This window comes from Apteryx rowi, unplaced genomic scaffold (genome assembly GCF_003343035.1).
Source record: "Apteryx rowi isolate R43461 unplaced genomic scaffold, aptRow1 scaffold_27, whole genome shotgun sequence".
Taxonomy (NCBI): Eukaryota; Metazoa; Chordata; class Aves; order Apterygiformes; family Apterygidae; genus Apteryx; species Apteryx rowi.
Genome location: NW_020449085.1, coordinates 3700312 through 3724533, shown reverse-complemented (window position 1 = coordinate 3724533; position 24222 = coordinate 3700312). Strand labels below are relative to the sequence as shown.

Genomic DNA, 24222 nt, shown 5'->3' with positions numbered 1-24222 from the left:
TGTTACACTAGCGTGTCTCTTGTCAGGTTCCACACAAATCAACAGTAATGTATATATAAGAAAGTGGTAATGGCAAAGGTAAGGAAGTCATATGAAAATGCTATGGAAGATTAGTACTGTTTAAATGTCTACTACAGGATAGAAAAATTGGAATAAGATGGCAGAGGATTGATATGAAAAGGATTTTTCTCTAAAATTAATGCAAACAATTTAACTTTTGAAAAGTCATGCATTGCTAATTATGGAAAATATAAATAAAAATAAAACACATACTAATATACCTCATTTGCTACGTGGTGCAGCAAGTGGTTGGAAAGGAGGACTAGAATCTTTTAAAAACTCATTTCCCATTACAGAGTAACCAGCTACTCACACTTCTTCCTTGCATTTATGATCAAAGTAAGACATTCCAATGTGAGGGTCTCTGATAACCTTGAGAAACTAGCTACAGCTAATTTCTTGGCCATCAAAGCAAATTCAAGCATCTTATTCTCACTCAGACTGCTCTCCTAATTAGTATGTCACATCTGAATAAACTATTTTACCAGACATAATGAATGCAATAAATTTTAATCTGCAGTCATAAACTATAGTGATGAAATGAGTGATCAGCTATAAGGCAGCAGGTTAAACATTATTGTTTACCAATGTTGAAATTAGAAAAAAAGCCCTGTGCCTTACAACAGATATTCTCGGGTACCTCTTTGTCTATGATCCATCCCCATAAATGGGAAGCCACTGCTGAAGAGAACCCTACAGGGATAAAGCACCGTGAAGTTTGAAATTTTGCTCAGGGTAGGAATTAGTAGATACTGCAGTTGTGTTCTTTTTAGCAAATTCATACTGAATAAAAATAAGGTTTTTATTTATTTATTCTGCTGAGCAAGTGCTGTTTCTGACCGCTTATCTTTTACTTTAGGACTTCTGATCCTCCCTTACATTCCAGGGTAACCCACTCCCAAACAGCACGATTCGATTTGCTGCGGACTCTTTGCACAGTCCCCTGCCCAAAGGTAGGCAAATCGCAAAGCAACGCCAGTCGGAGGTATGAGAAGCGATGCCAGAGCGACATAGCCCTGACAAAACCGTGCTTCCGCTAACGTAGACCTTTCTGCTTGTTTTTACCAGATGGTACCAAAATGTATTTACCATAACAGTCCTAAATACACATTAYGAATGATTCATCAAGTATAAAATTCCAGTATGCTTGTAACAGCAGCATGTAAATACAGACCAAAAGCCAAGAAAGGTAACACCTCACTTCATTTAAAACAGTGTTTTGTGAACTACTATGAAGAACACAGTGGTTTTCGTGCTCCCTAGCTAGAACACCTGAGTTCGCAGTATCGTCAGCCCCCGAAAAACCTTCCTGTGCACCAGCCAGCAGTGATCCCGGCACCTTGGGAGCGACTCTGTAAGGTGGCTGCRTCCCTCCGTGATTACAGAAAAGGACTAACAGCACAACACAGGGCATCTAACAGCCAGCTACTATCCTTTTAAGCCACCAAAAAAGACATGGTATAGGGCAGGAACAAATCAGTAATTTATTTTGGTCCAGCAAATCTGATTCCATACTTAAAAATAATCCATGCAGAGAGGAGGTATGCAGTAAAAGCATCATTAAATATAGCCAGGAACAAAATCAGAAAGGAAATTTAATAGAAACTCTGTATTACCTTTTATCTTTACATTTGGAGTGTTTTTTACAGCTAATTTGCTTAATTTCATTCCTGAGAGGAGAAATGGCCTTTGTTTATTTTCAAGGACGTATGTGTAAACCCATGTGAACCACTATAAGCTCCCCTCCAGCATCATAAGCCGAAAGACGGGAGAGAGGGAATTACTCAGTGCATATTCTGAGAATGGCCAACTTCAGGCAGGCAAAACATACCGTAAGGACCAACGTGCTGTGTGGGCGGCAGGAATATCTAGCTGAGTTCAGCTGCTTGAAAACCCGAGGAAGCTACGGCAAAGAGCTCGCGCAGGGTGCCAGGGTGCCGAGCACCCCCGGCCCCGCGGCCCCTTCCCGCTCCGGGCAGGCCCGCAGCCCGGGCTCCCCACCCCGCTGCTCCCGCTGCCTCCGAGCAGAGATGCTGTCAGAGCTCTCAGACACTAATTAAGAGGCTGCTGATCATACTTGAGAATCGCAAGCTTGAAACCTAGCCAGCACTCATTCACCGGGTGAGGACACAGTATGAAACAACAAAATTGAAGCACTGTAAACAAGCTTTATCAAAGACAGTGAAGAGAAAGGGAATTGTCGAGAATTTTTGTTTTCAGAAATTGTACTCAAATTCTTTCTTTAGTTCTTTTTTAAAGATAGAAATGTTTTCCTAAAAGGAGTTGATTGCCAATTATAAATTCGCTGCTCGCACTTGACAGCACCCTAAAGATTCAGAGCTTTTTCTATCCAGAAGAAACACAACATGAATTTCCCATCTTGTTCTGCTAACACGACTCAGTCCTAACCGACAGGGATCAGAAGGTAAAAGCAAAGTCATGCTCATCTGAATTCTTTCCCTTTTTGGACAAGGTTTCATGACTTTCTACGTTATTAACATGCAAGGCGTCTATGAGCCCACCATTATAGAGGAATGATTTCACACAAACCACCTAAGTCCCAGGCAATTACAGTCTCTCACTACCAGCCTGCGTAAAATACGAAAGACTGCTATTATCAGCCCCTCTTGGAGGGTCCTGTTTTGTTCCCGGCATATGCAATCCGGTGCCATTTTGAACTAGGCTGTGAGGATGCAAAGAACTAGTCTCATGAGGACCACGAAAACTGAGAGACAAGTCCTACTTCTTCTTCAAGTAACAGGCATTAGGCTACAAGGCAATAGCAATAGTTTTTCCACTGCTTCCTATTATTTTTCTGCACTGCAACCCCATTGCTGCCGCTGTAAAATAGTAGCTAACGCTCCCCTTATTTCACAGTTTGCAACTGTTCAAGTATACCTGGGAGAAGAATCCAGATATCTAATTTGACAGACTAGACCTTTATTGTATTACAGTTCCCGTCAAATGGAGTATTTCAAGTAGTAATACAGAACAGGCTTTTGTACCTTTCTAGTGGACTAAAAAAATACACAGCAAGTTTGAATCCAGCACTGATTTCACGCTTACAGATCTGTCGCTCGGGTGCAGACTGCGACACAGAGGTCCTGGCCTCAGCCCCTGCAGGCAGCTCTGGAAGCGGTATCGATACCCCATCAAATCAGGAAAAYAGCTCAGGAATTGACATCGCACTTTCCAAATACTGTTTCAGAAACACTGTGCACAGAGGCGACACACATGCCACATCTCCCACAGTATGGCCCATGGAGGGGACTACGGGATCTCTCGGCAGCACTTTACCCTACGATTTATATGGAAGAATCTGCACTGCAGATTTAAAGGCTGTGGGCTCAAATTTGGCTTAATAATGCACGGTGGCAGTGGGAATTAATGATACAGTGTAACCACAGGGATCCCAACTGCTAGTGAAATGGCGAATTGCTACTGTAACTGCAACTGCTACGCAACACAATATTGTTTCATTTCTTTTGCCCCCGTAAACAGTTAAGAAGTACTATTGAGTTTCTCCTTTGCTTTTTTAATAGAAAAAGAAAAGAGAAAACTGAGCTCTTAAGCCTTCTCTGTCAAACAAGCTTCTCAGACCTTCAATCACTAGTGACTTTTGTGAACGGCTATTAGCACCCTTGAACCGCTGCTCCCCAGAGACACCGCGGCATTCCTGCAGCTTCGTGCCGGTGACAACGGCAGCGGGTGAAACCCTTCCCCGTGGGAAGCAGAGGCCCCGTGGGAGGACTCCCCGCGCTGCCCTCCAAAGCCCGGACTTAACCGGGACGCAGGTTCCACAATCACAACTCGCACAAGCTTTTGAAGCTCTTCGATTCTTTCAGTAAAGTCCCCTATTAGGCAGGTCTGGCCTGTACTCCTTATTCCCAGTTTACACTTGTACATAATAAATACAGATTATTTGCTCAAGCCCTTTTTCACTGCAACCAGTGCGTTTCTGCTTCTGTATTATTGCTCTCCCAATCTCTGTTAGCTGTAATTTCACAATTTGTTTCACTACTGATAAAAAAATTAGAAATTAAATTAAAATATACTATATTTAGAACTGAATTTAGCCTTTTGTATACTTGTTAATGGAGTATGTCCATTCATAGCTGACTGAAATTTAAAACTATCTAAAAAATTGAATACATAGACAGAAGATTTTGCCCATGTTTGTACAGAATTAAAATCTAGCAGTATAAACTAGGAAAAAGTGAAATAAAATACATTATTTTTTCAGAAAGCAAGCTTCATTCTGGTAGCTGTATCATTTGCAGTTGCTGGAGCAATGGTTGAGTCTATGCACTGTTATCATGCTATGAAGTTTTGAAGTTGTTTCTGGTCTAAAACCAGTTCTGCTCAGTAAGGATTAAAAATTATTCTAATAAGCTTCTTGGTGCCTTTTTGCAGAGATAAATCTCACCTCTAGTTTCTACTTACAAATTCAGCACCAGAGCTCCAGGTTCATGGGTAGATATGAAAGAAGTGCCAGAAGTTGCAAAGACCCGAGACCTGCAGATGTCCCTTTTCCCGCCTGTACGATGGGAAGGGGATCCCGGGTGGCGAGAGCTTCCCGGGGGTTTTCCATATTGCCAGCCCATTGCTACCTGGATTCATTTAGCTGTGAGAACTCTCAAAGTCTCATCAGCATTAAATACACCTAACGTATAAACTGTGATTTGCAAGTACACACCAATTAGCTTCTCAAATGACGCACGCGAGATCCCCACAACCCGAGAAGTTTGATATACTGCGCGCAAGTGAAACGTGCGGTGAAATAGTATTCGGACTAGCGGGATCGAACAACGCAGAGCCGCGGATCGCCAGCGGCGAGAAGGACCCTCCAAGCAGGGGCGCGGAGCAGGCCACGAGGAGGCTGAGCCTGGGGAGACGCGAGAGAAAACCCCCTTCGGCTGCGCCCCTCCTCTCCTCGGCAGCCTGCGACGAGAGCAGCGCTTACCTAGGCAAACGGCCGAGCGCCGGGCTGGGCCGGCGGATGAGCTAGGCCAGAAGCGGCAGCCCGGAGGCGTATTCAAGCCGGACAGGAGCAATTTTTAGCTGGCAGATGAAGGGCTGCTCCTCTTCTCCACTCTGTTCTTCCACCTCCCACACCAGCCCGATCTAGGACGCGCGCAACGATTATAAACCCCCGGGGGTCAGACCGCGCTACCTCTTCCCAGGGGACCACGCGCTCCCGGGCTGGGGAGCAGCAGAGACGTGGGAGCAGACAGGAGGGACCGCAGCGCCCGCGGTGGCGCGCGCAGCCGGCTTCCAACTGCGGGGAGCTTCTCGGGGGGCGAGAGGCTGCAGGGCCCTCCGAAAACCGCAGGACAGACTGCGCGAAACAAGGCGGTCGTGGAAAAACCGCTCTGGACTTGCTGGAGCTTACTTACACTATGCAAATTAGTCAGTAATGGTATTTCTTACCTGGAAAACGGGAACATTTATATCTCATAGGGTTAGTTATAAAGATTATCTGACATTTGAGATGATCTGTATAATCCATCACTTTGGACTAAGACTTTGGAGATAATTTCAGTATTAGAAGTGCTACGAGGAAAAAAGGATACTAGGTTTTGCAAAACCAATGAATTTGTTTTACTTTTAAAGCCATTTTAAAAACAAAACTTTTTGTTCGCAAGTTTGCAATTTTTGCAATAGTACCAGGCATGTCTGTTATTCAACAGAAAAATCAGTTTGACTAATTTGCATAAAAATTCAGGTTAGTTTTTCAGGCTTTCACAGAAATTTACAGATATTTCCTGGCATAACTGGACAATTTATTGCTCCTTACTTCACCTTCTGCTTGACTTGGCTGATTTAAATACCCCTTACTCAAAACATTTTTCACATATTACACTCAGGAAAGTGTTTATTTCTTTAAGCAATCTGTTTTTAGAAGTCTTTTCTTGAAACTGAGTACATAATAGTGCTTCTAAAGCCTTGTGACAGAAATTGCAATATGCTAAGTGCAAGGAAGGCAGCAGAACTCCGTGAGGATGCAAGAATGMAATATGTAAAAAACCCCTAAATGCCAAACTGCAATAATGGAACATTCATCAGCTGCTTGTCACAGGTTTAAATGCCCCTGCATTGCTTGAGACAAGTATGCTGAATAACTGCAGTTCCCAATGAAGTAGATTTGCTCTGCACTGCATAGTTTTCTCACAATGTCTATTAGAACAAAAATTTTTCCTACAGAAAACACTTTTTTTTTAAATCCTGACTTTCATATGGCATTGAAGGGCCAAGAACAGCAAAGAGAAAGATGGAAGGTAATAGCATTTCTTAGAGTACACCTGGGACAAAGAACAGCATCATATACAATTTTTATTTATGTTCACTTTGGCTTCTGCCACAGCAAGATGCCACCTTACCAAATCCCGAAGCGTTCAGCAGACACCGCTTAACGGACCATTTGAGTCGGTTTTAGCTGTGGCTCCGAGCTGCCGTGCCGGCTTCGGGAAGCAGGTGCCACCGCCGCGCTTGCGCCACTGCAGCGATGCTCCCGAGGGCACTAGCCGGCTGCTCCGCTGCTGCCAACCCCGCTGCATTTTGCCAATGCAATTCAGTACCGACGTACCGTACTTCTGTTGCGGCAGCCAGTTCTTCTCCATCCGATATAATTCAACATGATTAACAAAAGCGTGCTTTCACAACGCTAATGAGCGTTGTGTAGTCGGCAGATAGACTGTGGGCCTGTCTCTCTGATGTCCTATGTTAAATTTGTTCTCCAGGCAGAAAAGACTGGTACATTAACCATGTCTTATTTTCACATTCTTCTTTTCAGAGCAGCCCAGATGAATGGTTATGCACAGAGATAGTCTGAAACACTGAGCAGATGATTTCTATTAAATCTCAAGTAAGACAAATTAGAGAGGATCTTCAATCACTGCCTTGGGATGTGTGGGCGATGTATTACATTTTACAAGTAACAGCAGTCTGAAATCCAGTTTTCGCTCTTCAGCTAAGGCACTCTTGATTACACACTAAAACCTGAAGAATAAAGAACTGGAAAGGAAAATAGCAGAAGGGAGACTTCACAGAGATAATGAGATGGCTGCTGGCTGGAATTAGGTAGCATCACCGTTAATGTCTGCAGTGTTGTGCTAAGGAATGAAAAAAGAGGAGGAAAAGAGAGATTCCCTGTATTGCCCAATGCAATCCATTTTAGAAGTGGACCAGTTTTGTAGTAACTAGTTGTAGGTAAGACATGAAGTTCTAGCAAGCTAACTCGTTCAGCAAGGGTTTATTTTCCAGGGTATGATGGAAGAACTAGTTTGAGGCTACGTAAAAATAATCAAATAAATTCTGCCTCAGGTCTCTGTGAACCCTTAATGTGTCATGATCAATAGACAAATCAAAATCCCAAAAGGTTCCTGGGATCTCACTGCTTGGTATGCCCTTTCATTTCCTGGCACGCACTTTATTTTTACAGTTTAAAAATAATATTTAAAAAGAGAAGTTAGGAGGAACTGCCAAACTGATTTAGAAACTCATCTGATTTTTTTTTAAAGTTCAGTTTTCCAAGACAGTACCCTTTGAAGAATGTGTTTCAAAAACCCTTGTAATTATTGTGAATAAGATTGACATTTTTTAGGCTGTTTGGATGGATTTGATACGTTATCCCACTAGAATTTGGACACATTTCCTTTGTTTTCTTGTAGATGAAGGCATTGGATTATTACACCAAGTTTTAGCATTACTACTACTATTAAACACACTCATAACAGAACCTAGGTGAGTACCTGTTTTTCTTAAACTGGTAACTAAGTTGTGAATCTTATGTTTTCAAAGGTTGTGCATCAGGTGGCTCAAATATCAGTGGCTTAACAGCTTGGCAAACTGAGCTAAAGCACAACAGAAAATGATTATTTTCATTTAGCACAATTGTTGTAGTATTAAGGGATAACTGTAATAGAGCAAGTATAGAAGTTTAATTGAAAGGTAAACTGCTTACTGTTTTTGTCTCTTTCGGTTCACCTTTTCAAATCATGAAAGTGATTCTAAAAATTACTGTACCCCAAAAATTTGGGAAGAGATTACCACTCCCTTAACCACTACCTAAAATAAAGAATAATTAAGAATAGTAGTAGTTTAGGAACTGAAAGTCACTTAATTAGTGCCTTCTTTAAAAAGCCACATGTATTATATATATGGTTTGTATACTGTAGTAGTTGAGAAGGATCTATTGCATGTATTTTTTATATATAATACACACACACGTATATAAAATGGAAGAAATTACAGTTATGAAACACTTTGGTATGTTTCTGAGATCCTGAAATTAATACAGAAAATGTATACATCACAGGCAGAAAGCTAAAATAAGTGTGACCAGATGAAAGAGGACTCAAGACCGAGAAGACACGATATACTAAAAATCTATGCTAGCAATGAATCCATGGAAAATTATTTTAGACAACCAGCTTATTCCAATGAAAGATATAAATCCACTAGCTGCTTGAAACATGTTGTTATAGAAGCGGTCTATTAGAACACAGCTAGCAACAATACACTCAAATCCAGCTGCACACATCTGGATACCTACTGTAGTTGCCTCCACGCGAGATTACATGGCTTTGTCTACAAGAACGGGTTTAGGGACGGTTACCGCTGCTGCCGGAGCAGTGGGTCTGCCGTAAGGATGTTAAAATCAGACCGGCTCCCAGCTGCTGCACTATTTTACCACGACACCATGTTGCAAGAAGGGCGCTGTCCGCAGCCCCGGCTCTCTGCTCTAGCCATCCTGGTGCTCGGGGTGACTGTAGAAGGTTCTTTTTCTATAGTATTTACTGAAATGCATGCATTCATGTAGACCTACACATCATTTACAAAGTGCCATTAAATAATTTCCAACACAAAATTAAATTCAGCTCAAACACTGTAAATCTTCAATAAATAGAGCAATGTGAGAGCACATGCCCTAAGTTTATTCTTATTTTTTTTAAGTGGAGGAGAGGCAAGGTCATAATATCGTGAGCAAGGAGCTTCTAAACCCAGTTCTAAAAGTCTCTTCAGCTTTGATAATGGGCAAACTGTATTCTCTTCTGTCCCCTTCTATTATCCTACTTCTACAATCTTTCTTCTTTCTCATCCACCTTAGATGCTCAAATGCTAAATCTGATYCAAATTCTTAATGGATGTCAAGTGAATAAACACTGCTATTAACAGATGCTAGTTTCCATTTGCTTTTTAGAAATGGATGCATTACACTTTCTGCATTTTATACACAATTAGGCATTCACAGGATGCAGTGTTCCCGAGTGATAATGCACAGTCAAAGTGAAGACTAAAACATATTTTTGCATTAATAAGAGGGTCCAAGTGGTTTGCACAGTGTGCTCTAGGGCTATTCAGTTGCTCAACACAGTGTTAGTATTTCAAGCAGAAGGCATTTAACACTATTTCTTGCAGGGTCAAGGTATAAATGCAGGGTATCAGGTATTTATGCAATGCAGCTAGAAGATTCCTATCTAGTAATTTTCTGTGACTTAAATGTAAATGTTGCATGAAAAATGTATTCTTATTAAGTGTTAAACATAAGTGTTGTAACAGAAAAGTAGGGAACACAGCACTGATCTCTATTTTGTCATCTCCAACAACTGCTGCCCGACCGCCCCAAGGAGCCCACAGCTCCTATCAATCTGTGATCAAATTAATAAAGAGCAAGTGCAACTTCAAAGAAATTATGGGTACTTTATTATGTGCATTCACTAAGAGACAGCCATGAAGCACTGCCTTGTTAAATGCTATAAAAGTTCTTATAAATATTCATGCGCAGCATTTGTACTCTAAGCATTTGATCAGTTCTTTACAAAAAAGGGAATGGGGGGGGGGAGAGGAGAGAGGAAGAAATTACAGTTTCCTCAATTCCACAGTTCAAGGCAACTGCAGAGAGGAATTTGAGCACGAGGGCTCTGCAAATTCATTAGCGCCAGAAACTCACAAACAGGAGAACATTTTTCAGATAGCCTTTTTTTTAATTACATTTGAAGTTCAAAATAGTTTGCAAGTACTAAACTAATGATCTTTAAATTTGAATTTCTATGCCATCAATTTTTTTAAAAATAAAAAACTCCAAGAGAGTGATCTGTTACTTCTGAGAACATTTGTATGAAGACAGACTTAGTTGTTTGTACCTCTCTGCATCTCTCAAACCCCCTTGTCAAAAATGAAGCGAACGTCACGATAACAGAAATAAACCCGACCGCTCTTGCACTGGCGAGGCATTGTGCAACGCCGAAACTCAATCCATCAGTGCACAGCTGCTGCGGGCTAAAATAGCAAGCCTTTAAATCCTGCCGTCGCCCCTTGGAAGCATTACATTTCTAGCCCTATCCGATGGCATGCAGTCTCTTGATTGCTGTTGATTAAGCCTCCGTAACTTAAAGTCTGTCACTACCATTGGGAACTAATATAGATTACTGTAATACATGCTAATGATAGGAAAGCTTGTTCACAAAAGAGAAAAGATACTGCAAAACAGCTTTAACTAAAATGATAAACCTAACACAGAAGCTAAAAGATGTAGAGCAGTAACAGCTGAACTCCTCAGAAACCACGTAAGGAACAGCGAGACGGCAGTGCGGGAACAGCTCAGCCTCCGCGCCAGACCGAGAAGACTGACTCTTCCCCTCTGACATTCAGTTCTGAAAACCAGGGGCTGCACTTTTTGTACAAGTGCATACTGCTACACCGTAGCTTTGCGTATTGATTGTATTTTTCAGATGTTCCACTCTGGACCTGCCTCCCTGTTCGAGATGCCAGCTACAGGAAAGTCTACGGAGATGCTTAACTTAGACCTACTCCTTCACACGCGCCTCGGTTGACAGGCGGACCTCACGCCGGCTGAACAAGGTGGTAGAGCAACATTATTGTAACAGGAAAAAAAGGCTTCCTGCTGTGGTACTTCCAGGTCCCTTTGATATCAGCCCAGTCCGACCGCTCGCAGATGTACCGGATTCTGCTCTCAGGTGCAGAGACAAACCTCAGAGGAGTTATTTCAGACAAAAACCAGTTTAGAAATGCAAAGCAAAACCAGAAGCACATTGATGCCTTTTACTTCCCCCAGGAAAACTGCCTTTTGCAAATGTTTTTTTGTCATTTTCATTATATCCTGTTTGATTTGCTTTACCATTTTGACTGGAACAACAATAGCTAGCACATAATAGAAGAACATTTTTCCACGGGTTGGTTTTAATTACATTAAATCTCAAGTGAGATAGGACATTTAAATAAGAAACAACAACTGCAATAAAGTCTCAGATAATAACATGCCAGGCTTTTTCAGGTGACTGTTAAAATGAACCATTAAATGTTACAGAAGGCTCCAACCAGGTTTCGACACGAAAGCCATTTCTGCTGTGGTCTGCCACTGCAGAAAGAGGTTTAGCAGTTATTGCAGGTCGGCATTCAACTCTGAACAACTACAGAAGGCTACCCCTCGCGCCAAAAGCGACTTGCATCTTTGTAACACAAACTGCAAGATGCGTGCTTTAAGGTCCGAAGGCAGCGAGGCCGCTGGAAAAGCACGGCCCTTGTAGGATTCGTTACCTCCTGCACCACAACACAAACTAGGGGTGAAGTTTTGAAGAACTCCTGGGTTTTGTTGCAAGTTGTACCTGCAACACCTTGCCATGATAACTGAGTTCTCTTTTAACGTGTTTGGAAAACATATCATCTTTAGATTGCTGAAAAAACACAGAAATTGAAAGATACTAAATGAAGGCTGCAGATATGTGGTCTATAAAGCCTGTTATGGTCCCACAGATTTTGTGTTTGATGTTACAAACCACCACTTGGTTGCGCATCCAGTATTGGTGCCTATGGGACCCTGCAGCAAGTTCTCCTACAGGGAACTAAAATGGAAGAAACAGGATTTATGGCGGGGAGGGAAGGAATTAAATTACATTTTCTCTCCCCTCCAACCCCCAGAGGAGCTTACCACCTCCTGTGGTCATGTGCTAGACTAGGCCAAAGGGAAGAAGAAGTGTTTGCCTTTGGGAATGAGGGAGAAGAGGATACTTGATCAACCCTCTTATCACAGCTAGTTACTAGATTGACCTAGTTGTCACATCAAACCACCCAGAACTGATTCTGCAGTGTGATTTACTAGTGAAAACTATGCAAAGCTGTACGGCTAGAGCTGAAACCGTTGTGGCTATATAAGATGTATGCACAGATTTGGATATCAGTTACGTATCTGTTCAGCTGCTTTTCCAAAGTCATCATAGTATAGTTTCAAAGAAATTATCTAAATACTCTGAGGATTAAGAAACTTATTTTCAGTCAATAAACAGAATCTGAGATTATAAATTCTTTGCTTAGAGAATATAAACTTTCATAGCAGCAGTTCAGTAAACAAGACATTCTTGTCTAAATAGCAAAACCTATATTAATGCTCTGCTAAGAATGTAATTAAGTACACAGAAGAAAATTGAAAAAGTTAATTTCAGTGCACAAAATAAAATTTATCTTGTGTTTATGTTCTGCACTTCAGACTTGCAACTCTAAAAATGCACTTATGCACAAATTACCATGTTTGCCTAGTGAATAGTGCGATGGCACTGAAGAACGATTGTTCACATGCAGAAGGTTGAGCAAGTAATAACAGTTATGTGACCATATTGCAAAAACATTTTCTAAATGCAGCTCACATTTGCACAGCCACTGCTGGAGCTGCATGTCTGAACAGACCCGAATCTGAGAGGGGAATACACACAGGTATGAAGGTAATCAGTAAAAGGAAGGTGTGACTATTACTACCTATGAAAATATTTAATTTGCATTTAATAAACAAAGGAGGAGGAATTTAACTTGCACATCTTCCTCTGTCAGTTATTTTTTTTGTTTAGCAATAATAAGTTAACCTCCTTTAGGCCCTTTTGCTTATAAGACCTTTGTAAACTAAAATAATCTGAAGATGCTCACTTCACGTACTGCCACCACTTCTCTTGTAGTGGCTACAGAACAGCCCGGAGTCACCTCCGCTTCCTAAACTGACAGCAAATTAACCTGTGGATGGGGGATGACGAGCAGTTTTCTGCTAGGTTGCCAAACTGAACGGGCTCCCACAGAGGAGCTATCAGCATCAGATCTTCAACGCTAGAGGGGACAACACTGCACGGCTTGGAGCGGCAGCGGGGCGGCTGCTGTAGTTATAGTGCCCTCTGCAMCCCGAGAAACAGCGGTCAGCAGCGATCTCAGCAGATGAGCAACGGCAGTTTTATGTGGACATCACGGTAAGACCGATATTGTTCTGAAGCTCTTGGGGTCAAATTGACCTACTCTAGTTGCATAAAAATCTTCAATTCTGCTTAAGTATCTCTTCAAAAGAATACTTCAGTGATTTAAAACGGCTGGAGCAGTCTGCCACAACCTCTGCTGCAAGGCCACATTAGCACTGCTCTTAGGTCCAAGAGATTTCCCCAGTGCCAAATGTTTTCCTTGAGAACTGTGAGTAGTTTGGGTAAATCACAGAAAACATGATGTTTTATTCTGTTCTAAAGGTACAGACTGGTGCACTTCACCTGGGGCTATGGACTGGTGTTACCTATTTACACATGCTCTTAAAATAATCCTGTTAATTGCCTTATTTCTTTTACAGTTTGGGGCATGTATCTCCCACATCAGATACCACAGAAATACCAACGTATAAGCTAATACACAAATTAAGCAAAAGGCTCTTTCTTCCCCAAAGATAACAGATTTGATTGCAAGAGAGTAATAATTTGAAAACTTGCTAGTCTTTATTGAGAGTGGAAATAAAGGCTGCAAAGAGCGGAGGCTGCACAGAGCCCAGGTCGGGGTGACCCGCGTCCTGAACACCGACAGCAAGCTGAGCTGTGCTGCTGAAGCGAGGGCATCTGTGAAGCAAATGCACTGCGGCGCTAGCAATCCAGCAGCAAGGAGACAAAAAAGGCAGAGTTACTTCAGCAAACTGGATATGATATATTGCACTTCTGGTGTTGTATCCCATAGCTACTGAACTACTGAATCGTCATTGACTGTTATATGTCACTTGTACTCTTGATTTGCCATCCAAGTGTCTTCCCGCACAGGCTGGTGGTCTCTCATTAAGACCAAGATTTACAGAGCACAGATTTCAGATTTTATAGAACCCACTGTGCTTCCTAAAGATCCACCTTTGCTTCTCATGAATTGAAGTAATATTTTTTGGCTGAGACTCCTGTTTTTGAGACTTATGATGCATATTTCCCAGGGAGAGCTCTAGGGATGTTAATAAGTTACCCATACAGTCTCTCTTTCATCATTTGCCCCCTTTAATTCTTTGTGATAGGAGTGTTTTTCTGTTTCAGGAAATGAGGACAAGAGAAAGCTGTGGATCCCATGAATATAAAAATTGTCTTGAAGGCATGGAACAATCCAGCCCTAATTACAGCCAGCTGGAGTCTGCTCTCCTTGCAGTGATACTTTGATAATTAACCAAATACTGACTAACACCAGCCCCAAGTACGCCACTACCATCCAGATATTCAAGGTTAATTTTTGTATCCATCACTGAAATCATGCCTAATGGATATTTTCGGTTAAAGACTTTAAAATGAATCAGTGACACACATACGTATGATTAGGCAAGGATTATTTTTTATTCTATGGGTTTGGTGCTACTTTCTTTAGCTGTAGCTGCAGAAAAAAAAATCTTCTGCATTAATAAGGCTAAACTAATAAATTCATGATTAATTTCATGTCTCTAATATCTGTGAATTCATCCAGTCTAACTGCTCAAATTTATATACAATGAAGTCACAATAATGATTTGATAGAATACAAACCAAAATATTCAAGTAGGTATTGTTGTAGTAATACATGCTTATTTCTCACAGTATGCCAGCTTTAAATTAATGTTTTTGTGTTTCTTCCTAAGGAAGCTTTATGTACAGGTTGAAACCAAATAGTACTATGCTGAAAGTCAAAAACATTGATTTAACTGTCACTCTATATACTGAAACTATTATAAAAATAAGATGGCAGAGAGAGCGCTTAAGAAATCTGAAATGCTTGGAAGGCAAAAAGTGGTAGCACAGCCCTTCTGCTTGCGGTCAAACACCTTTTTGAACTTAGGCATTGGAATTGTATTTGCAGCAAAACACTGAAAACTGAAAGAGGAAGAYGGTACTAACAAGATAGAGTGGCCTTCCCCAGTTCTATTTTCAGCTGTCCTCTCCCCAGAAACATGAATTTTTAGAAAGATTCATTCCCTCTGACTACCGTTTCTCCTTGCATAGTGAATTAGTGCTGTACTGATCGAGGGGAAGCATTCTGTCAGTGCTTTTTATTGAGTGGTAGCTCCTGAAACCTTTATTTCTAATCTCTAACTCAAGAAATCTATTGTGAAAAATTGAAGTATTTTAACCTGTAGAAATGATGGTAAAAACTTGGGACAGCAGTACGCAGTAGAAGCAGCTGGTAAAACAACAGTGCAGTGGGAAGCATATAACTAATCAATAATTGCTAGATCTCGGGTAGGACTATAAAGAAGAATAACGTCATGCATCTCAGCTGCATATTTGTCATGTTTTAAAACAGTCTGGGTGAGGAAGTAAGAATTTGAAGAATTTAGAATAGGTATTCTTATTTTTTAAATTTATCCTCACACCTTATCTAGCATTGAAAAACAAACAATTCCAATTATGTTTACACACAGCCTAACATAGTCCTTCAGCAGGAAAAGTATGAATTTTGTTAAATATTTTCTGAATGCCATGATAACTCATACCACAAAGCATCAACCACAGCAGTTCAAGTTAAACTATAACCCACAGTTTCTCTCTGAAGAACATACAGAATTTTTACTACCAGAAATGGAAAGCTATTGATTAAAAATGAAAGCTGTGCAAAACATAGATTAACTCTCAGATCAGAAATGATATACAACACGCTGCTGAAAGAGAAAGCAAGCCAGGTATTTCTGGAATGATTTTCAACTAGATTAAACCCCTACCTATTTGTTTAAGAAGCATTTCTGCTTAAAATACGCATGTGCAAATGTTCTTATTTAAGATAGCGATGATTAGGCTGTTATGCATCATTGGCTGTAATTGTTCCTGAAAGCATTTTCAGAGCGCGAGACAGAAAGAGTTAAGGAAATTCGCGTTCCAAAGGAAGAGCTGCACTGTGCAGCAATCACTAAGGAAACCCTTCGAGGCGCAGAAGCCTCCAGGGTTTCTATTATTGTGTCCTAAAAGGCAGGAGAACAGAAGCCGATTCTACCTTCACAGCAAGGCAGCAGTTTTCTAGACAGGCACGGCTCACCGCACGGGGCCGCGGCGGCGGAGCAGAGCAGACGAGCGGGGCTTACGCGCCGTCCGACGCRGGGCCGAGTTCCACCTCGCAGGGTGGCGAGGGTGGAGCGCGCCCCGGCAAAATCTGAACCTCGCTCCGGCTCGACCACCTGCACTGGGCAAAACGCTAAGCGCTTCCAGAGCTTCAAATACATCCCCGCGTAACCGCATTAGGGAAACGGCTGCACCGTAAAAAGTGAAGACAACCTGTCTGCACATAGCCGTGCAGCATTTCTACCCGATTTCTGTTTCTCAGGTATATTTTTAGATGTGGTTGCTTTCTGTTCGCTCATTCCCTCGTTCTGCTCCTCAGATTAGCAAGCGAGTACCACCAGGAGTATATTTACATAACTGCCGTTTCGTACTTGGGAAAATGCAGAGTTAGCAGAACTTCTCTGATTTACAGATTGTGTCAAAACCCAGCACCAATACTATAGGCTTTAACTCCAAGTATCTGGTCAGCACACACACACACACMCCCCCCCCAAAAAAGAAAAAAAAATTATGGCAACTGTATATACAATCTTTCCCCAATCTAATAAGAAAATTTTTATTTATACAAAAGGATTCTTGCTTGCAGTAGATGCAAAGGTGAAGCATACCTTTTTCAACCCGAGAAGTCAGTCATTCTCTTAATTAGCAGAATCTGAAATACTTGTTGAACTTGTTCTTTGGAACAGGAAAGCATTTCTTGCCACTACCACATCATATAATAGGAAGCCGGAGAAGAGTGGAAGGACTTAGCATGAAAAACACAGTCTAATAGTCACCAGGCAAACAGTTAATGAATGAAATGACAAAATAAAATATACTAGTTTCATATGATGGAAATTAAGGGAGGTGAATTTGTTAAGAATACAGAGCAAATGAAAATTGAAGACCTCCCTTTAAGCAAGACCTCTTATCTCCCAGTCACTGAAAATTCACTGCTCCCAGAACAGGCAATCCACTGTCCCATCGCAAAAAAAGCCACAAGATCTGATATTGAGCAGCCCAGTAACGGTGATGTAGAATACAGGAGCCTGTTCAAAAGGAAGAGCAGTCCTCGTCTGGAACTTCACAAAGCTCATGAGACGATTTTTCCATTTTGCCTCTCCTGCTTATTTTGAAGTTGCCAGGGACAGTCATCACCACTGTGAATTTAACACACACAAGCATCACTATCCTTTTATCAGATGAACTGACAAGGGCGGTATTGATAACATACCTGTGATCGGACACATTTCATAAATGAAAATGGAGACTGTAAAGCAAGCTAGTGAAAAATTAACTTTGCCTGTTGGAAAGAAATTGCTTTTAGGAGTTTTTAATAAATATTTCTATTTTATTGTAGCTTAATCTGTCAATGTTTCCATTTTGAATCACCATCTTCAGTCATTTAAAYCTCAACTGAAAGGGCCTAGCTGGACCTGAAAAACTAGCAAGCTAGGTCTAAGGGAAAGAACAGTCTTTTTGCAAAAACACAACCCCAAACCCAAATCCATCCTGAATTTAACATCCACTTCTGAGATTGAGCTAAAAATCTTTGTTTTGTTTACACGTAATTGATGTTAAAATGTTAACCTATCTTTTCTTGGTATAGCAATAGGTAATTCTCTGATTCTTAATACACTAAGAATGAACGCAGCTCACCTATTTTGGGCAAGAAACACACAGAACACAGTTTGTCTTCCACACAGTCCAAAATGTATTTTCTTGTAATTATTTCTCTGAATTACACCAGGGGATACTCAATATTATTATGAGTGTCTGTGCAGTGAACGCTTTTTCAAACAACAGTACAAAATAATTAACTGTACAGTTGAAGTTTAGTAAGTTCTTCAGGAATGCATAAAGGAAATACACTATACAAATGTAAAATCATTAAAGGAATATTTTTATGATTATCATCTTAAAAATACATTTAAAGCCAGTAGCTCCTCCTCCTCTTACACAGGTACTTAACTATATCTATAGCATAAAGCAATCGTATCAGACTCTGCTTCGGTGCCAGTATTTTATGTTCCGTCCTTGCTCTATGTGCCAAGTCAAAGAGAGGAAACAAAGGCCGGGCTTGTTCCCGGGGAAAAAGCAGTTCTGTAGCAATCAGGGGGCTGCTTCCTTTCACATACGCGTACGGCAGCATCCTATACGAAAACTTAACCTACGCAAACATGCGCCTAGTATAATATCTTCTCCATGGAAAGCACCCCCGGACAAAAATGCATGTGCATACTGCATGTGGGAAAGGAGGTTGCTAACGCTTTCAGAAAATTTCCCTCCAATGGCGAATAACTGCGCRGCTGGAGAAGGGAGCAGCCTGCCGAGCGCAGGGGTGCTGGGCCGCTCGCTGCCTTCCTTTGTTTTGCCAAGGTGGCGATTTCCTCCGCACAGATTCTTTCCCTTTATTCTGCTCTTCCTTCCTGATGATAAATCTACTTTATATTATCCTAACCAATTCAACATTAATTTTAGAAATTTTATCGCTCATTTAGATTTCACTCAGTGAGTCAAGTGGAAAAAATGTGTTCTCAGGCTGAGCGCGCTCCCTCCCAGGCGAGGTCCCGAGCCAAGAGCACCCTCCCATGCAACATCCTCCAGCTGTTCTCAGCCAGAGGAAGGATCGCTTCACGTGGCAGCCTCGCTTGCTTCCACCTCGGCCAGCATCTCCGCCGGCAAGGAGACCTGCCCCAACGGCAACCCCGGCCTCTTCCCAGGCCTCCTCCCACGCAGCTCATCCAGCGCTTCCTCAAACTGAACGAACCTCTTGATGTTCAGCTGCCTCGGATCTCCCTGTGCCAGAGGCGCCTATCCCACAGCATCGTTGTTCCTGCTCCAGCACCGTCAATATTCACTTTCATCAGCTAAATAATGATAATCTGAACACAGAAACAAGTATGGGAAACTATTTCCTCAGCTGAAGCCTTTAGCCCTAATACAATTACAGCTAGTGCTGCGTTGACAAATGCTGGATGCATAAAGAAAAGGTGGCTTTTCTGCCAGGCAACAACGTACACGGTGACAAACAGAAGATCTCCTTTCAATTTGCTATGAGTTTTACTCTGAAATGATGGCAGTTGTAAGCTACTTACATCTTCACCTAACTTGCTGAATAAGACATGCCAAGATGGTACGTTTTCCTTGGTGAGTGAGAGCTTGTGATTAGTATTGCTTTTTAACTTGTCCTGCCCATATCTGTGGGCTTTCAAGTGTCTTCTAGAAATCTGAAAGCACACTGAAGTGCCCCAGTTTCACAGCTACGGCAAAATAAAGGCACAGAAACTGAAACTGTCTCTTCCTCTTGTTCTCATTAGACATGTCAATAAATCAGAGGTCTGGAAATACATGCGCAGTCAAAGAGAATGGACCACAGAAGAGAGGAACAGAGAAAGAACATTAAAAAGAGCATAGGAAACAGACTCGAAAGAAAGACATTTTGCTTAGAATTCCTTTCTGAGCTGCATTTGTCACCACTGCAGACGAATGAAATCTGTGAGCCCTCCCTTCTCCTCCAGCACAATATGAGAAATAAATAAAAAATACAACCACCTCTAAGCCAAAGAACCTTTAAAGGTGGGAAACCACTGCCCAAACAAGGCATCAGCCAAATAAGGAGCCTTAATGTGGATTTCAAATAGGAACTGTTATGCTAATGCTGAACCTTTTCTAAAACTTTAACCCTCATAGAAACCATGAAAGAATTATCCTTGAGCAGCACTAACAGTTATTCGCTGAAGTGTTAATGCAGTCTATATCATAATGTGTGGACTAAATACCTTATAGTTTTCTCCCCTGCCCAGTCCAAATACTCGTAAGGTTCAGAAATGCCGTCCTCGTTTGTCTACTGAAACCACAGTAAGAATATTACTAGACCTGCCCTCCTTCCCTTCTCCTCCTCCCTCCCTCCTTCTCCCCCTCTCTCTCAAATACAGCAGAGGAGTGTAAGAAGGAACCTTTACAAAATCTTGAAAATTCACATTCTTAAAACTTTTGAAATTCTGGCAACATATAGGTATAGATATTCATATGTATACCCCCACACACATACAGATTCCTTCTTCGTTGATTCATGCCAAATGAAAGCCACATGGAGATATGTCATTTTTGATATACTCAGCTGTATGATTGGTTTCCATTAGCATAACCAAACTAATGGAAATTCCATTCTACACAAGGCTCAGTGCAGCTTTGAGAACTGCATATATATACAAGTCCATTACTCTCGTCTCTCCAAAGACAGCAAAACATTTTCTTGAAGTACTAAAGGTGAGGTAATTTTTTTTTTATATATATGTAAGCCTTTTATTTTCAGTCATTGGTTAAACTCCACCCATTTTTACAAAGGCACAGTCACTACAGCTTGAGAGCTGTTCGATGACTATCAATAAAAGATGCATTAACAAGGTAGCCCAGGGTGAAACACACTAGAGATGTGGACAGTTAGTTCTCACGCTGTGCTCGTGTCCTTGAGAGATTTTGTCAGCATACTGTGGCATTCAGTGTGCTGCAGGTTCTTACTTCAGTCATGTATTTACATTTTACATTATCAYGAGTAAGCAGCTAATATAATCATGGACAGCTAATGGTCAGTCAGCAACAGAAAAGTCAGATATCACAAGCTTTTAAGAACAGAAAGTATTTTTTGCGTATTGAAATGTCTAAAACAATTTCATCATAACTAAAAGCATGGAGAAGCTAGGGTCTTTCTACTCCACCTTTGAAGTATCCCATTTTTGTACTTCTGAGTAGCACATTGTCATGATGAAGACATTGTACAGGTCTCCAGTATAACCTAGATGTATTTTGGATGTTTCACACTCAACCATGAATCAGTGAGAAAGGGAAGAGAATAGGAAGAGCAAGTAAGAGCAGCAAAGAAGAGAAGAATAAAATGGGGAAAGGGAAGAGTTTTTTTAGAGGAAATGGTTTGTTGATTTTTAGCACAAAAACAGTCTTCATAGAGCACTAGAGAAATGTGACTCTTGTTATGTTTCAGAAGTTGCACAAGTTATTTGCCATGTAACTAAAAACAGATATAGAGATGCTTCTACATCTTATTCCGAATTGTAGTTTTGCTAGGCATTTGGTAGAAAGACATTCACTAACACAGCAGTAACAAAATTGAACCTCATTTTTCAACCATGAAGAGATAGGAAGAACCCTCAGGAAGAAATTTCTCTAAACTACAACGTAAACCATCAGATATTAAAAGTCTAAAATTCCAGCTGCTTGCTAATAAATGAAACTCACAGAATTACAGATTCATCCAATGTTTAGCTCTTGTAAAATTACTCTATTTAAATTCTGGTAGTATAAGAACAAAATCCTCTATAATCCATACAAGTTATCTAAGGAAGCTGTACTAGGGAAATAAATAGATATCAAAAAAATTAGTTACCACTTAAGTTTGAGGCATTTCATCTATTCATCTGGGTTGGCTTTGCAAAACCTTTTGCAGCAGCTGGCACTAAGCCCCTTTGAAACTTCCAAGAACTTCCGATTTCTCCAGATGGACTTGCTTCACCGCCTTCTCTTCATGGCTACAGATCAGGACAGCAACATTTTCTGCAAAAGAAAGATGATGATGTCATTTCAAACAAATTTCAAATATGGTTTATTGTTCATTTTCCTTCTGTAATGCCCCCTGGATCTCTTAAATGCTGCAAAAGTCACCTAGAGACCTCTGCCAAATCCTATTTGGAATCTACTACTCTTTGTGAGGTAGAAAATCTGAACAGATTTCAGATAGATTTATACAAGTACAACACAGAGATTTTCGGCACAACTACTGCTTTACAGTTTTCTACAAGTCCTCAGCATGCCCCTCTACCGTCTATTTAAATGTGCGTAAGCATTTCTTTTACCAGAAAACCGAGATCATTATTTTATTTAACATTTCAATCCTAAAAACTACAAACATGAACATAGCTGGAACGCTTGGTCTTGAAATATATATATTTACTAAAATTAGCTTTTTGCTTTGTAACTAGAGTTTTAAAGTTGTCAAACATGATGTCCAAGGCCATTCTCTCAAAAAAAAGAATCGTGTCGGGGAAGAAGGTGGGGAGTGCTTTTAGCTAAGTACCATGCCACAATCCATGAGTGTTACTAAGATGACAACTGTTCAATACAGTATTTAGCTGAGAAGGAGATAAGGAGACGCCATCTTCACCCTCTACTGTTTTCAAGCCTTTCTTAAATTTTCTAACAGTTGATAGCACTTTTTAATTTGGAATATCCACATCTGAATTCTGGGATTCGGACTGCACAGGTGGCATATTAGACTCTTTTCTCCACTTTAGCAAACAGTTTTCTTTTCTGAACCCCAGAAAAGGAGACTGCAGTAGTATGCTTAATATTATCTGCTATACAGCCACAGTGTAACCCAGTACTACAAGTCTTAGCTTTGCAACAAAACCAGGGGTCAGAGCAGAGCGCACATGCTGAATAAAGGACTGCAAAATCTAGCTGGTATAATTGAGGTCTTTGCTTAATAGGTGACCTTAAAACTTTTCTTAATTCTAACTACAACTTCCTAAACAAAATACAAAGAATGAACTAAGAGAAAAATGAAGAAAACTAACTAGATAYATTACGTTTTAAGAGAACAAAAGCATGTGGTTTTATGTTAACTATGTTGGCATATAAGCACTTTATGGTGGCTAGACCCTCATTCCAATAAAGGTAACTTGAATAAATAACCTTTTCCTTAATCCAGGATAACTGAACTCTTACAGACATTTATAGGTTTTCTCATCTCCTAATACAGAAGCAGCATTTGTCAGTTTTCAGACAGTGTCCAGACTCTGCCTCCAAAATTCCTGGAGGTCTTTCAACCAGTTACTTGATGAAACATTACTGTCTAGTGTTTTGTTTGGTTTTTCCTCCTTTTGTTTGGCATTCTGCTACTGCGACTTCAAGTATGAACATATTTGTGGATGACAAAATTGGAGGAAAGAAAGTTAACACAAATGTCTGAAGAAATTTTATTAAAGTCCTAGGTAACAGGGAACAAAGCGTTTTACTGCTTCTATGTCAGAAAGAAATTACAGTCTGACGAGCATACACAGACTGAAGAGCAGCAGGTCAGGACTGACAACCACGACAAGTAGAACTATCAACACATGAGCAGCGTAAATAAAATGCACTGAAAATGGTCATTATAAAAACATTTGGGGGACATATTTGAAAGGACGATACCGAGATAGCTTTGCAGATGAGCATCCACAGATCAGATGAATAAGAGCCATCATGAAAGAAAACACATTATTTGTTCGAAAACAACATACAGATGGGAAGGGTGATTGGGGAATGGTACTGAACTTTGCCGATTTAGGCAGTGTGCTCTGATTACACCTTAAAGCAGCCGGCGAGGGGAGGGGGCTGGATTTCTCCTGCTCTGAGCTTAGTCGTGAGATAGCCATGGCTCCTTCAGCCTGCAGGATGCCTTCTCAGAGCTGTTGGCACCTCTGGGTATAACATCGCTGTAGCCCTATCTGTCTCTAACCTAAAATAGTTGGAATAAAGATAGAAATCATACTTAAAGTACGGGGATACTAAAATTCAGTACAGGTTAGCAAATAGTGTGCATAACATCCCCAAGGTTCCCACGAATCTCGGGCTGCAACCTACCTGCTCACATCTTTACTACTAACTTTACTGGAACTAGCTAGACTAAAACAACTGTGGTTACGTTTCTAAACGTGTTACAACCAAATGTAGATGAGCTAGAATATTATAATAAAATACCAACATTTATATCCATTTTCTAATTCCAGTTGCATATAGTCATTTTTACTTATGTCTAAAATTCTGTAAGCTTTGCACAGCAGTTAGCAACCACTATACGGAAGAGATTTGCTTGCCACGTGCC

General features: G+C 40.9%; 1 protein-coding gene across 9 annotated transcripts in view; it reads right to left on the bottom strand.

Moving 5' to 3' along the window:
* PEAK1 (pseudopodium enriched atypical kinase 1) overlaps positions 1–24222 on the bottom strand; it is a 120367-nt gene that overhangs the window by 51313 nt on the left and 44832 nt on the right. For all 9 annotated transcript variants that reach the window (XM_026068311.1, XM_026068314.1, XM_026068315.1 and 6 more), the window contains one exon: positions 21748–21914. The gene's annotated coding sequence lies outside the window, so the exon portion shown is untranslated. The remainder of the gene's footprint in view (positions 1–21747; positions 21915–24222) is intronic.